Here is a 12,805-nt window from a genome sequence, read left to right on the forward strand (position 1 = left end):
TTGAATTTAGTATGTGTTTGTTGGCATCACTTATATATTAGAGTTGAGAACAATAATAAATTATATAAATGTATATACTATTGTTCTTCAGGTTTTTAAAAGGCCATTAAGGCTCAATGGACATGCTTAGGTTACCATAAATGGTCTTATAATTGCTGTGTTTAGAGAGCATTTCATTTGTATAGTAGAGCTATGATTTAATAGAGAGGGGGGGGGGAGGTACAGTATTCGCAGCCTAAGTTAATGTGTATTTTCCACCTTAGTTTTTCATTGAGGTGTAGGCCTGGTTATTTTACTGAATCGTCTTTGTTGTTCCAATCGATTTCTTGATTGTTAAATTGCAGTAAAGTTGGATTTATACATTTTCTAGGCGTAGCCCCCCCTCCCTCATTAATAATTAAAAAAAAAAATTTTAATTTTACATTTAAATAATTTTACTGAACAACTGAACGAAATATTTTGAATAAAATGGCTGTCTAATTATTTTTTTCATATTTAAAATTTAATAATATAATCTTACATAACAAATAATAATATAGTTTAGGTACTGTAGAAAATAAATAGGTACTATAAAGTATTTGTCTTAAATGTTTTATTTCAAAACCATCATCCATGAGGATTTAGAAAATTCATTTAAAATACATTCAGTATCCATATTTTTTGTTACATCTTTCTCTATATTATGTAGAATAGAAAGATTTGTAAAACGTTCTTGATACATAGAACTTCTCTCCCAAGTCTTTATTCTTCGCAAAGCCGAAAAAGATCGCTCAACATTTTTAACTGAAATGTACAATATATAGTTAAAAAAATGTTTCTTAATATTTTTTACCGAACCGTACAATATTTTTATAATATGGCAAACATTTTAGAGGGGGCTTTGAGGCTATCAGGGGGGGGCTAAGCCCGCAAAACCCCCCCGGATATCCGCCAATGATTGTTTTTCGTTTTGAATGCTATTTCGAGGTAATTCACTTCTATGTATTTATATCTCATTTACCGAATTAATGTGTTGAATTATTTCAGAAAGACTGAACGACTGAAAACAATCAGTTGGGGCTGCTACAACTGAAACGCAATTTTAAGTAATCGTAATAATACATTATAATATCATGTTCGTAATAATTGTCAAGAGTGTTTGAAATAAATACTATTTTGAGGTTCATTCGTTATGTGTTTGAATTTCATTTGAGATTTGCTAAACTGACGGTACCTATCTATACCCATGTTGAATTATTTCAGAAACAACGTAATAGAATCGTATGGAAGTTATCGGAAAAAATTTACTACATTAGTCAGAAGCTCACGAAATATCTTGTCGATTGAAATGGTGTGTGCAATATTTTAAACGGCAGCCAATCATCATATTATCACAAAAATAAATCCGAATTAAAATCGTGAAAAGTTTGTAAGTAAAAAAATTTCATAGGGATGATTATTAATGGATGATTGATTTCCAACTCACACCCCAACTACATATTTTTTTTTATTCTGCTAAGAAATTTTGTCTTCCCATTTATAGCTTTTGTGTTTGCATTAAATTAAGAGTCATACAGACACCAGCTGTTTGGTAGGAATCATTGTTTTTTTTAATCACCGCACGAGGTGTAGACAGCACCACGGTGGATGCCGTTGGCTAATCCAACCCGTACTGCCTATGGCCACCACATCCGACACTGTTTGTTATACCGACACAATGTCGTGAATACTGGGGATATTTATCAACTTTATATATTAAGCAGACGTGTCGGCGACACGACTGGGAAGACGGTGGTGTAGCAGTTCGTGGTTTAGTCGTCGACACCCGAAAACAGTAGAGGCAAACAACCAGAGGGCGCAGTGTTTATGTACGCCGTCCGTATAAATACTATAGTTGCTACCATAAAAAAAAGAATTTTGTAACATTTTTTCAAAAAAAAAACAGTTTCGTATTTTTCGATTCTATTTTCCTGAAATTTATTTCTGCGGTCTCGCCATATAGATTTAGAATCTCACCATTTTATTTGCCGCGTTATCCTTATAGTAGGGCTTATTGTATCACAATATTAGGTAAGTCCCCTATATAGTGTTAGATTCTTCTCTTGATTTTTTCTTTTTTGTCTTACATTATTAGCCGTGAGATACTAAAACATTTATTATTAGGCACACAATATCTATGGATTTTAAATTGATAGTTATGAGGTTATGACTTATACCGCATTGGCGATATACTCATGCCATAGCAGATGGCACAAGTCTCTCTTGGTATAGGCGGGAGTAGGAAACACGTGTCATCATTCACTGATATTAATTTACGACAGCAAATTTCTTATTTAATAAAAACATATTTAGTTAGAGGTTAGGTTAGAGAACCGAGTTTCAAGACGAATGGATCTTCGCAGGAAAAAATGTTTTGTGTCCGTATATAATATTGCCTACATTTAGCCCCTTTTTTGCAGCTATCAAAATGTGATAACATCATCTTCATTATAAATTATAATACAATATTTTATTATAATATTAGATTTAATGATTTTATATATTGCTAAATTAAAATTAAAATAGTTAAATGCATTTAATAATACACAATTCGTTGCGAATACTTCAAGCGAAAATATAATACAAATGTTATAATTAGGCTATATTTTGTATTTTTATTTTTTAAATGCAAAATCATCTTGTCCAGTATTTCAAATACAAAATTGGATTATAAATACATTTTACTAACTATTTGGCCCATAATTGAACACTCATAGTATAAGCGTTTCAATGTTGTTCCTTCCACAGAATCTTGAACGTCATTTAATACTCTTTGAATAGGAACCCAGCGGCGTATTTAAGGGAGGGGCACATGGGGCCCGTGCCTCCCTCATTCACAGTATTTTATACTTATTTTTATTATATGAGAAATTTTATAACTCTACGCCCCATGTACGCAAATTTGAACTTTTTGTTTGTGCCCCCCCCCCTTAAGACATTTCTAAACACGCCCCTGTAAGAACCAGTATAGATGGTACTACAGAATTATATGAAATAAAATAATATAGCTACCTGCCAATTTTTCTCTATCAGCTAAAAAATATTTCAAAACATTGCAATAAAATTAGTGAATCACATACAAACGAATCAAAACCTATGCAAACTGAGGATATGAATACAATTAACATAAAAAAATAAAAATAAAAATAAAAAAAATTGAAAAACAAACACGTTTCTTCACTAAAAATAATATAAACGATGTTTTAAATGTTCATTCATATGACGATCATTCTTATAGCGTTAAAACAAAATTAGTTTCTTACTTGTTGAATGGTACCTTTTAAATGACGACAGTAAGTGAATATTGTGTTTTTTTCGAATTGTGTATTATTAAATTTATTTAACTATCTGAAATTGAATTTAGCAATATATAAAACCATTAAATCTTATTGTAATAAAATATAACATTATAATTTATAATGAAAATGATGTTATCACATTTTGATAGCTGCAAAAAGGGGGCTAAATGTAGGCAATATTATATACGGACACAAAACATTTTTTCCTGCGAAGATCCATTCGGGTTTCAAGGGATTAATTATTAATACAGGTTAGGTAGTCTACAGGAGAAGCAGTTGCATAGTCTGCCCCCCCCCCATCTGTAGTACTACCTATATCTTATATAATAGTTTAAAAAGTTTGATGTACTTAAAGGTTATAAATTATTTATAACTCTAATTTATATTTTTTACTTTATGATGGGAGAATATTAAAATTGATGTGCTATTTGAAATTAAAATGTTTATGTTTAAATTTATTTTTATAAAGATTATAGTTATATATTTTTTAGTTCATTCAATGGTTTCTCTAAGGCACGTTGTGCCTATGTAAATCCCATTTAGGACACAACTCGACATAATATCACCATCGATGTCTTTGGTCAAAATACCACTCTACAAATGTGGCATGACCGTTTGTTTTTGATTTACAACGAATAGCATTTTTACAGCCTGTTATCATGGCATTTTTAAATTTCAACTGAACCTATGAGTTATCTAATTATATATATAGGTTATATATAAGTATTATGTGAAATTAAAATAGTTACAATTCATATATGTATCGGCTGAACATCACTTGTGCAGGAATTAAAGTTTTAAAAGAATTTGTTGGTAGTTCAACGAGTTGTGAATAGTTTCAAAAACACATTCTAGGTATATAGTAGTAACCAATAAATATATATTTTATGGCTTATCTTTTTATCCTAAAAATGTAAATCATAAAATTGAATACAATTTTAAAAAAAATACCATGATTATTTTCTTACCATTTAGTATGAATAAAAATGTACGACCACACAGGTTGCATATCAATTCTAAAATATATAGTCTACACTTAGATCATATTATACAATATTATTATTAATCTCTTTTCTATGGTTGCCGGTATCTATCATAATGCCTGAGCAGTATTGTCCGATAAGACCACTTTGCAATATTAGGTATATATTTACATATATAAGCATGCTTTAATCTTATAAAATGTATTGTTACTTATAAGATATATACTTAATTTAAAAAATGTAACCAATTTACTTATTGTGCCCTTGAATGTTGTTTAATTGCATGCAGATAAAACCTTTAGTTTAATCTTACTAGTTATTTACTTCAATATTTACTTATTAATTTGATTTAAAATGAAAATTCAATACAACAAAAGTATTCATATGTTTTTCACACTTTGAAAAAATAATAATTTTTTAATATTTACATAAGAAGTTATCGAGTGGGTAGATATCAGTGTTTTTTTTTATATCTTAGAACCACAGACATTCTATCTATATTTTTGCGGTAGAGATACTGTCAATTTGAAGGATGAATAATTGTTATCAGTAAATGCAGATAATATAATAAAAATTACTATATTAAGTACATCCTAATATTGTGTGTATTGTATTTTTCCACAAATATTATAAAATTATTATCATATTTACTTTTTAAAAGAGTAGGTATATGTAGGTACATAATACTTGATAAAGTTTAATAATACATACTATTTATGAAGTAACTTTTCTCTCTGATTTATTTCAAACCTTGTTTAAATTGAGATTAATTATAAAATGTTAAAATGCATTCAAATTGTTCGATATATTTTTTTTATTATAAGTTTTCTGATCTGTTTTAATATTACATTTTATTCCTAATTTACAGATATATATCTACATATATGTAGATAGATGGTTACTATTTTTTGTCTTTTCATATTGTATACATTTGCCTAATTTATTGGTAAATGGTAATTATACATAGTTATATAGATATATAATACGCGATTGCACTGTAAAATATTAGTAGGTTAACCTACCTATTGGCCATAGGCTATTATATATTGTACTACATATTTATTCTTTTATTTCAATTATATACTTATATCAACCCGGTAAAATACGATTGCGCGAATTTTACCTTTTTCATAATACGTAGTGCTTCAATGAACATCCAAATATTTGGATGCTGAGTTCTTACTAAAGTTTTAAATTTATTATTGAAACCTTCACTTATATTATTTGTTCTACCTGTGTTTTTCTTTATAGCATTATGCGTACATTCCCTAAATAAGGAGGAAATACTATTATTTAATATAAAAATAATATTTTATTAAAAAAAAAATAATTTCATATTAAACAATAAATTATATTATATTATTTAATAATAAACTTAAAAAAAAAAATGGGGGGAAAATGTCCGCATCGAAAATATATTGAGGGGAAAATGTCCTACTACGCCAAAAACAATCGGGGGGAAATTGTCCGGATACCTAGATGTAGGTACGTACTATCTTATTATACATTTTAATAATTCGTATTTTTTCTCGTTTTTAATGATATTTACATATACGTATACCCTGTACCTAAAGTTTAAACATTTCGACTGTCGACATCGAGGCTAGGTACCTACATTTAGATATTATGTTTTAATTATTATTCGTTTTTTGGCTCTTTGACCATAATAATCGAACTATCTTTTAAATTATCGCATCACTTTATTACTGATGTCTGTCTGTTAGAGTCAATTATATTTAAGCTCAAAATATTTATATATCAATAGTGATTTCTTAATTTTTTTGTTACTTATATACCGTTGATCCGTTTATCATCATTCGTTATCGGTTAATCATAAAAACAATATATAGAATATAGGTAATATAAGAAGGTAAATAAATATAAATAACAAATAATAATATAAATCATAATCTTAAATATTATGTTATTATACAAATGAAAAAAAAAATGCGCACTTGTAATTTTCTGTAATCTCATCGTAATAATCGTTCCTTTAGTGTATATTTTATAATCAATTTCATCTGTCCAAAGTCTTGTCTAATTATCACTATTATTATTTAACCATATATAATATTATATGATAGGTATATGCACATATTTATTTATCGTAAAGCGTCAATATAACCGACCGGAAGTCGATTATCATAAATTATTATTTATTATTGCGTAGGTACATTTTCGAAAACTTGAAATAAAAACCGTTTTGTCGGCGGGAACCTCTTTTAGGTTTGCCGTGCTGCCGCCATCGTCGGCAAGATGTCATCATACTACGCTTTTGTCGATCGATACTTTTATTTTATGAATGAGATGATGCAATTGCAACGGTTGGTAACGTCATGTCTCACGCTCGAATCTAGGCCGTCGCCGCCGCGGTGCGTAACCCAGACTATATATATACACACACACACACACACACACACACACACACACACACACACACACACACACACACACACACGCACATATAATAGTATATTGTACGAGACCTGTACGAAATCGGTAGCGACTATTTTTGACCTGGTACGATAATATGTCGGTTAAATTCTTATAGGAATTCAGTTTTTTTTTTAAAACTAATTTCAAATTGGAGTAAGAATTACTATGGTATTTTTTTACCATTTCATCGTCATCCTTCGTATACAAATAAATAATAATAGAAATATAGGTAGGCGCCTGGTACAGTGTAGATTACAAGTGGGTTACTGTAATGGATGGAATTAAATTTGAATCCAATGATATTATATCATTGTATACGAAAAACGATCTGAGCGAAGACGGTTTATCTGTCTAGGACATATTATAGATTATTAACAATTTTCAAATCATAGATTTAAAAAGAAAATTTTTTATGAATTTCTAGTTTGAAATAATTTGCAAATTTTCGTGATTTTTACATATGTTGTCAAAATTCAAACTTTGCATGCTTGTAAAAAAAAATTGTGACTACGCATTTCTTTTATTTTTCAATTGCTATTGTAAAAATATGATAGGAGCCATGTATTACATTTTCAAATCTTAGATATAAAAGGAACATTTTTTATGAATTTCTAGCATAAAATAATTTACGAATTTTCGTGATTTTTACATAATATGTTGTCAAAATTCAAACTTTGAATGCTTATAAAAAAAAAATTGTGACTATGTATTTCTTTTATTTTTCAACTGCTACTGTAAAAATATGTTAGGAGCCTTGTATTTAATTTTCAAATCTTAGAATTAAAAAGAAAAACTTTTATGAATTTCTATCTAAGATAATTTGAACATTGCCGTAATTTTTACGTATTTAGTCAAAATTTGAACTTTAAATGCTTATAAAAAAAACTAGTGCCTACGTATTTTTAATATTTTTTAACTGCTATTGTTACAAGTTGTTAGAAGCCTTGTATTAAATTTTCAAGCTTTTCTACAGAACAAATAATTTTTTATCGATATTTATAGAAAAAAAAACTAAAAAAGTTGAAAAATTAAAATGTCAGTATACAGCTCAAAACAAATCTTAATATTTTGAAAATTTTATCAAATATATAAAATGCCTATATAAACATTCAGTCAAAATTTCAAGTATTTGTGGTGATTTGTTTTAGAGTTACACCAAAATAAGGAAATTGCTAAAAGTGAAAATCCAATGTTGTAAAAATTTAAATTTTAAACGCTCATGATGAAAATTTAATTTGAATTTCCGGTGGACTTATTATTTATGATAAAGATTGAAAAACTTGTAAGGAATCTTGTATTAAATTTTCAAATCTTAGATATAAAAGGAAAATTTTTTATGAATTTCTAGCATAAAATAATTTGTGAATTTTACGTATTTTGTCAAAATTCAAACTTTGAAAGCTTATAAAAAAGAATTGTGACTATCAATTTCATTTATTTTTCAACTGCTATTGTAACAATATGTTAAGAGCCTTGTATTAAATTTTTAAGCTTTTCTGCCTAACAAATAAATTTTTATCAATATTAATTTAAAAAAAACTAATAATGATCGAAAATTTGAAATGCCTATGAATAGTTCAACTTAAGTCAAACATTTTTGAAAATTACATGGTGGATAGAATATACTTATATAAACATTCGGTGAAAATTTCATGTATCTATGGCCATTCGTTTTAAAGTTACATCAAACACCAAAATCGATTTTGTCGAAAAATGAGTGTACGTAAATTTTCCCGTTTTTCCCTTAATTTTTTGTTTGTTTTTCTCAATTCTTTAGAAAAGTATTAAAAAATTTTCACTTTTGACCCCCCCCCCCCCCCCAAAGTACCAACTAGATTCACTTGCGTGACTGCTTAGTATTTTTGTTAGTGATTCGGGAAGGTTTTGTGTTGTTCGAATATTGTGATATGTTCGGTATTCGGTGAGAATGTGGCTGGTGGTGACTTGGACACCGCATGTTGGGCACATTGGAGGTTATTCCTAAATTGTATATAATATATTATATACCTATGAACTAGGTATCATTATTTTATTTTATATAAGAGGATAATTTGTGTCGAAAAATAAAAAAAATAGTTTGCTATTGGCCATTAAATGTTTAAATTATAACATATTTTATTAAATAGGTATACCGTACACAATATCATTAAAAAATTATAACGGATAAATAGCATGTTATAGAAGATAAAACTAAAAAATTATATTAAGTATATCATATTAATTATAATTTATATACTTCACTCTAGTATTGTAAAATATAAGTACCTACGCTTATAAAAGACGATCTAAAATTAAATGTATGAAATATTTATAATTTGTGTGTGTATATATATACATATATCAAATTAGTAGATAATAATGTGTTGGAATTATTATTACTATAAATCAATTACTGTGTATATTATTATTATTCAGTGAAGATCAATTTATTAAAACATAATTATATTTTAATTTGCAATTAAAAATTAAACATTTGATTAAACTTGACCTTTGATTGAATAATTTCAATGTCGTTATATATACAATTATTATAGTTATATACAGCTTAATAGGAATATTGATTTACCAATCGAGACATTTTATTTGGTAATCGCCAATATTGCATTATACATAAAATATGCACCTACCCATCGACTTTCTTAGAAATAAGTACTTAACTGTAAAATTAATTTATTAAGATGAGCAATTATTAATTTTAAAACTAAATTTCATTGTTACGTCAAGATATCTGTTTAACGTGCAATAAATAATATAGGTAGGTTTGTTTTTGTCGTAAGTATTTATGACTTTTAAATTTTTTTATTATGATCAGTTTATAAACTAGATAGGGTATAGCCGGTATAGGACTATATAAGTACCGTTCATGTGGTATTGTACTATTATAAAAATATTGCGTAGCCACCGCAAACACGTGTTTGGCATACTAAATAATTATCATAGCAGGTTAATGAATAATGATGATTGTGTAGTTTGAAACATTAATGCATTTTTATACAATTTAAAATACAATATTATTATACATTATACAAGTTCAGCTACGTAATCTGCTTGAAAATTGAAATATTTACCTTTCAAGATTTCGGTGACGGCAGAAAACAAATTAGTTTTTTTCGAGAGAGGATATGATATAATGGTGTGGAGATTTTAAATATTTTCAAACAAACTATTCAAATATTTTTTTTTCGAACCGATATATAATTCAGTGGATTTTATCTGCTAAAAGGGACGGAGTGACGTGTTTTTCGTTGTAATTTTGAATTTCTTGTCAAGACCAAATCGTATATTCGTATTTATTTTCATTGCTATAATATAATACTCATATTTTATTAAGATTTAAATGATACTTATTTTTTTTTTAACTAAGCGTCCATGTGTCATATTAAAAACGACTTGGTTAATACGGGGCCGCTCCTTCTTCCTCCGCCGACCGTTTTGGTTATATTATAATTATTTAGATAGGTATAATATTATACATTATACAACGTTTCGATTTTGAGGGTCCTATTAATTAAATCCGTTGTAATATATTATTTCCCAATCCGGCAATAGCTATATGTATAATACCAAACGATCAAGAGCGTGCAGTGTCCAGGATGGCACAACTAATTACACGTTGATGTTTCTATAATCGCAAATTTGGGAAGGTCGTACTTAACTGCAACAAAACAAATGTCCATTGTCTCTCCGTCCATTACACGTCGCGCATCAGTGGAAAATAGCGTGGGTCGTCAAATGTCTAAATACATATTATATTATTATAGAAATCGTGGATCTGGCCAAAAAATAAATTAGAAATCGACCTACAATATAGTATAATCCGGGTGTGTAGCCCAAAAAAAAAAAAAAACGAACAATAATTCACCAACGCAGAAAACATTTTTGGCGTAGTGTAAATATAACGATGATAGCTGTGCGGCGATTTGTTCACATCGAATAACCCACGAAAAAAATGATTTAAATTTATTGATTGAGAAGAGATTGCATATTTTTTTAAATAATGTTTTGTATAAATTTCAATCGGTTTTTTTTGGAATTAATCGTTTGCGTTTCATCTCCCTAAGTAGAAGTATCGGCCAGTTGCTATAGATTAATAGAAGGCTATAGGTAATAATTATATGAAAGTAGTAAATAAAATATAAAATATAATTTTCAAATTTGACAAAATTATGATAAATTTGAATTTTCGGCTCTACATGACATCACCACTGATACTGGGTCACTTCCTCAAATGTAAACATGACTACGAAAAATGAAGAATTTAAGATTAGCTGTAATATTCTTTATAAATTAATTGCACGAGTCTTACGAAACTTATAATAAAGTATATAGGCCAAAAGGTCGACCCTGCACGTTCGTCGTACTGACGATGTAATATCGCATATAATTTAGTTAGAATTTTTTTAGGCATTTAACACTATTAATTGCAATTTTTGCATAATATTTTCATTACCTATATCAAACGTTTTATCTTACGTTTATTCCTCGCACCGCATTTACAACGTGTAGGTTGTTTAACATTTAGTTTAAAATCATTCTTGTTTTCTTCTTTCCGTAACGTAGGTACTTAGTAAATATGTAAATGTATCGAAAATCGTATATCTATATTCTGTTTGATATGATTAAGCGTGTTTGTTTACTTCGCAGTAGTACCTATACCCATGTCAGACGTCTTTATTTATGTGCATGACGTCTGATCCAAGTTTTTGTGAGATTTTTTTTTATTTATTTAAGCCTCAACAACTAAGGTTATTGGCTATAATATTAACATCAATAAAGACACATTGATACATTATATAAGGTTGTAAAGTTTAGTTTTTTGTATAAATGTTATAATGTTGCTGTAGTTTTCAAAACTGTGTCCAAGTGCTTCATATATAGATGATCCGGAATGTTTAGAGATGTTCTGGCATCGGCGTAGTTGCGGCAGTGTAAAAGAATGTGTTTAACAGTAAGGTCCAGTGGCGAAATTACGTGGGGGATTTGGGTGTCGTATCCCCCCCCGTGACCTTTTTTTTTAAGACTGGTTAACTACATTCACCTATGTACTTCTTTATCTAATAATATTATAATTTTTTTTATATATATATATATTGAAATCAAATACCTCGGTGAATTAATATTATTATAAATAGTCCATTTTATACTTTATAGAAATAATACAAAAAAAAAAAAACAAATCCTTTATGCTAGTTGTACATAAATACTTCGTATAGATACCTAGTTGGTTTAAATGCAGCCACGCAAGTTTATAAGTATCACTATTGCAATATGTATTGTGTATGTTTTGAGTTTGTTTATGCATTGTGTAGTGGTACAAAAATAAACCACCGAGCAGTGAAGTATTATTTTATCGTGGATCGACGACGCTCGACGATTATCAGAATATTTTATCTAGATTAAAGACTATTGTCATATCTATCCTATCTTATCCTATCCTACTATTTTTCCGTAGTCCTATTGAACTAAAAATAACTAATCGATTTGTATTTGTATTTATTCCATATTTCCATGTCTCATGTGTACATAAATATATTGCTCTGAATTCTGAAAGGTGCTTACTGCTTATAATAAATACTTTTTATTTTTTTTTTTCATGGGGGGTATAGGTAAAATGTTATAACATTTTATCCCCCCCCCCACAAACATGGCCAAATTACGCCACTGAAGAATCAGTGAAGACCTTCCCCACAGGTTAAGCAATGGGCATTTTATTATATTTATAGACACATATTTTGTATTATTATTATATACAATATACTGCAGCACACATGATTGGGGTGCTACCCTTTGTAGTCGTAACTCGTAATAGTCAAGTAGTACAATAAATCCGTAAAATGTTAAACAAATTTGTTCGTCATAATAACATGTATCTATATATATACTTGTAGTGTAACGTTAAAATAATAACGCATATGTCGTACATGTGTGTATAATAATGTGCATAGATTAAACTACCAAACTGCGTTACTGTACACAATTTCTAACACCAATCGACAGTCGTCGCGGAGAAAAAAGAAACAATTCGTAGTGTACAGTATGCATTCATTTATATTTAATGCAATTATTGCA

The sequence above is a fragment of the Diuraphis noxia genome, unplaced genomic scaffold, assembly GCF_037042655.1.
Source record: "Diuraphis noxia isolate RWA-SAM2 unplaced genomic scaffold, SU_Dnox_SAM2 contig0005, whole genome shotgun sequence".
NCBI lineage: Eukaryota > Metazoa > Arthropoda > Insecta > Hemiptera > Aphididae > Diuraphis > Diuraphis noxia.